Consider the following 5,121-nt stretch of genomic DNA (forward strand, 5'->3'; position numbering starts at 1 on the left):
TAGAAAGAGAGGAAAGTCCTTGTCCATGAAGTAAACAGAGGGCCATGGTTACCAACCCCTTTGTCCTGACAGTCAAATCCATCCCCTGGGGAAGCCAAATTGCCTTCCTAGGCCATGGTGGCTGCCAGTATTTTTATGTCCATGACTGACCCAGAGATGAGGACCAAACCCTGGGGCTAAGTTGCAGGAGAGCATTCAGATGGTTGTCTCCCTTATGTAACTTAATGTAATATTTAAGACATCTGTCATGTCTTATAAAAATGAAATGACAGACACTAATTATCTGACCAAAGTGTCTCCCCTATGTCAACTGTCAACTTTCTGTAAGTATGTAATGTAAGCCTGTATCTGTACATGTCCTCTAATGCCTTTTGCAGTCTTTCATCCTCTCACACAGGTTATCTCTTTTTATATTTTAGTGGCCTAACTGGTATGTGTTTTGCTAGTTATTAATTACAACTCACATATTCTCACTGTCAATGTATCTAGAAATTTTAATATAATAAAATAAGAAGAAAAGTGTCCATACATATTGCAGGCAATGCATCAAACTTCAAATTCTGAGAACAGTTTTTTTTTTTTTTTTACCAGTTCACTAATAAGAAAATAGTGGACAAAAATATAAATGTATGTATTACCTAGAAAAACACAAAAGTCTAAATATATGTGATTAATGAATAGCAGCATCTCTTAATGTTTGCAGACAAGGGAATACTTGTAGTAGGAATCAATGAACACCCCAGATAATCAGCAGGAAACCTTGACCTGCTGTCACATGATCCAACCAAAACACAGGCTCCATCCACTGTGTCCATGAGGACTGGGTCTCACTGCTCCAATATGCTTGCTAGAGCAGAAGGACCTTCAGAGCCTTTCCTCTCCAACTAGAACCTACTGAATCCTAATGAGTGGCATTCAAAGTCTTACATGAATTGAGGTGACAAGCAAATTAAGTTTAACTTTAATGTATAAAGTTGCAAAAAAAGTAAATAGCATACACCAGTCCAATTGAGAGACATTCATCTTGGTGAAAGCCATTAGATTTTTAACTTGTGTTTTAAGATGTTTTATACCTAAAAAGCTGGTTGCAGAGGAGATGCAAATAACTAAATATTGGTACAAAGACTATATGAAATCCCATATCTGATGTCAAATTATGCAAAGCCATGAAGACTACTTCCTGAGGACAAAAGAAGGAGAATATTAGTTAAAAATAGATAAAAGCAGCAGCTAATTTTTAAGATATTTCTTTCACACATAAAATAAGGGATTGTTTTAGTCTATTTTCTGTGGTTCTTCTCTGGGATTACCAAATTATTCAGACTACATTAAAGAAGATGAAAATATGAAATATTATTTTGTGCTCAAATTCAGTCTAATGTTCTGAAAAGGTGCCACGCCATGAAAAATGAATTCCAATTTCAGTATTTGCACATCATTTTTCAACCTAGTTATGTGAATTTTAACAGAATAAAACATTTGTGTGTACATATCTAAATCTGTATCAGAGTTTTCTCAGGTATATTAAGCAGCTTATACCTTATTGCTTCATTTAATACCTAGGTTAAATCTGATATTAAAATAATCAATGTAAATGGAAAGATTTTCACTTTTAAATTAATCTTTTTAAAAATCATCTCTCTCTCATATACATGGTCTATGAATCAAAAATAAAAACATAGCATTTCTCAGTGCAACTCCTTTAAATTTTTTTTAGTTCACTGCCAAAAGCCTTGCATCACTATGCATTAAATAAGGATGGGTGCTTACTGATTCACTATCAATTTACTACTTCTTAACAAACATGCTGTCTTACCTCACAAGTCAGCAGGTAGTCACATGTGATCATGTTATTTATTAAATTATCTGCATCAAGAGACATTATCATCTTTACAGACATGGATATGGAAGAAGTTACAAACCATGTGATTTAGTGGAGTCTACCTTTAAATGATTTAAAATAGAATGAAAAATAATGTCATTGTGACTTGGTGAAATTGGCTATGTGAAGGCTCAGACTGGGGATGACAGAGGCACAGGTACTGAGTTTGGACTCTTGGGTGCAAGGGGAAAGTCTCAGCAGCTTGGCTTAATAAGCCATTTCCTAGGAGCAGAGTGACAGCCGATGAGCTCACAATGGGCCCTGATTTACTGGATCTAATGACTTTCCTTAAAAAAATGCTCAAGTTACTCTGGTTTTTCAATTCTGCTTTCTTTCTTTCTTTAAATATTTATTTATTTATTTTAGTTGTAGTTGCACTCAATACCTTTATTTATATGTGTCGCTGAGGATCAAAACCAGGGCCTCTGCTCATGCTAGGCGAGCGCTCTTCCACTGAGCCCCAGCACCAGCCCCTTGATTCTGCTTTCTCAGTAAGAACGTACAGGACCCCATGGTTTGTTAGTGCATCTGGTGATGCAAAGCTGGAGTGTAGAATATACCCAGGGATGGAAGGGACCAATTCAGATGTGCACCGGTATTGGCTGAATCATCTGTGCAGATCGATAATTACATCAAGATCAATGCAAAGTTTTAGATGTTCTTCTAATTTTTGTAATTTTATGGATGCAAACATAGGTGTTCAACATTTAAAAGATCAGAGATACACACCAACAGCAGAGAAGTAGAATCAGAGTCTGTGGTGCATCTCCACCTGCTCCAGCAGCCAATCATGCTCGAGTCAAAGACAGAAAAGTTCCGTTCTAATATACCAACAAAAAAATGTATTTCCTATGAGGAAAATTGCTTCTACTTTGATTTCAAGACACTGGTTCCAATGCAATGGCACGAAAGGCCACAGACTTCTGTAGGACATAAGATTCCCAGTAAGACAGGATGTTCTTCTATCTTAGGAATCCTGTGTCATGTCCTGATTTCCTCTGTCAAACTAACACGTGTCCAGCTCAGTCTACACATCAGGGTGAATATTTTATGGTGTTTGGGGCATCAGTAGCACTTTTTCCCAATTTAGCAAGCTTTATTTAAACTTGGAATTGTATAGGATCTAGGATAAAAGATGGGGTGCAGAACTTCCTTTCAGAACTCAAATTATTGATTCTTAAACTGGAAGTGAGCTTTTCTCCTCCCTTAATCATGTCTTAGGATGACAGTGGAAAATGCAGACAGTATTAGTCTTGGATGTTTTAAGGGTTGATGTGAATGTAGGAAGCAATCCCTGGGAACAACCCTGCCTTGCCTAGGAGCAGGAAGCAACATTTGCTAAGTGGCTGGGACCACATACCAGTCCCTGTGGAAATTCAAATAATTTATTTTTGGTAAAATAACTCTTTGGAATTGTCTATTAGCACAGTATGGGCCTCACTTCTCAGAGCTGATGTATTACTAGGTGGAGAGACTTCAAGTAGAAAGATCAGCAAACTGAACTAAAGATAAGCAGAAAACTTCAACTAATGAGTTTACTGTGAGTTTCCCAGATGGAAGATTTGAATTTTGTACACTGACATCCACAGTCCTTCCCTAAGCTCCAATTGTGTGAAAATCTCTAGAAGTGCTTCTAGCCCAAGACTCACGCTGGCTTCATGAAAGAAGGTTTGAATTGTGAGAAAATGCTAGGGAGTTTTAAATTAAAGAGACAAGACTCTAATTACCTTTAAAACCAGCTCCAGGATGGCTCCTCCCAGCTCCAGCCTCAAGCCACTGAATGTGGTAGTGAGCTTTAATGAAGAGGCTAGTGAGAGAGAGAACACACCAGGTAGTGGACTTTTATTGGGGAACAAGAAATTCTGGGGAAAATCCAATCCAATTAAGATTAAGGGGGGGAAGCATCCCAAGATCAGGGGTGACGATTGGGTCTTCAGGGCAGTTGCCAGATATGCTGCTGCATGGACAAGCCCTGGGACCTGGAAACGGGTGGAGAAAGCTCTGACACAGCTGTGTCTAAGCACCTCTCACCCAGCCAGGGAGCTAACTCAAATCATGTGTGAGGATGGCCTCCCACAGTGGCTAAAGTCTACAGAAGGCCCACATGTTATTTCAGCAGTCACATTCCATTCTGGCCTTTATTTACTGGGCCTCATGGAATTATGGTCACTTCCACTTGGGGTATTTTCATCTAAAACACTATTTCATGTTGAATGGAGTCAGTTAGAAACACAAATAAATCACCACCAAATCTTAGTAACAAGTGGATCTTGGTGGCACACAAAGAGAAATAAACACAAGCACAACATTGGTTTGACAGTTTTAGGCAGATCCTGAGTCAAATCAAACCACATGTGTCTTTTTCATGGAGAAAGTAGGAACATTAAGAACAAGATGACAAGAGTGACAGGAAAGAAGAGCTCCAGTTGGTAAAAATACCGTAATGCCTCCAGAGTCTAACAGGAGGGCAGCAAAGCAAAGAGCTCAGACATGAGAAAGAGCACTCAGCCAAAAAACTGTGATAGGTAACTTCCCACCTGCTGTCTCAGAACCCTGGGAAGGCTTCCCTCTGCATGACAGTGAACACTGGATCTGCAATGTCCTTTACAGAGTCCAGATTTAATTCTCCTGCTTTGGCAGCCTGTAGTCATTTCCAGGATGACTGCTTAGTTTTAAGTCTGAGGAGGAGTCCACAAGGCACACTGTCAGGATCTCACTGACATGCTAGCTAAACACAATTGATGAAGGCTCTTTTCAAATGGACCCAAATCCACGTTTCTCTGCAGCCTCTTCTAAAACTGTAGTCTCTTAACCTTGGGGAACATTTGTCATTGTGAAGAGGTTTTAAACCATCATATCTGAGCTGCTTAATTTCTAAGAGCCATTGACTTGGTTTGACTCTCTTCTTTTTGGTGCTAACTATGAGCAAACAATAAAAAAGAATGAGTGCCATCTTGAACAGTGATGTGGGAGTCTCCCTGGGAGGAGCCCCTGTTATAGTATCCATGTCACTTCAGGAAACCCGTGGCCAAGCTTATGGCCACAGCAGAAGTATCATCCACCTTGTGTCTCCATGCACCTGGGCGGCAGCCTCAGGGGGAGGCTGTGTCAACGAGCCCACCTTCACTCACATGCTGCACCCAACACACCCTGACCTCAGAAACACTGCCCTGTCTTGGGTTGGCTCCTGCTGTCCTTGTGTCAGTATCCGCCCATCAGTAGCAACTCACAATCATGAG

Source organism: Marmota marmota, unplaced genomic scaffold, assembly GCF_001458135.2.
Source record: "Marmota marmota marmota unplaced genomic scaffold, marMar, whole genome shotgun sequence".
NCBI lineage: Eukaryota > Metazoa > Chordata > Mammalia > Rodentia > Sciuridae > Marmota > Marmota marmota.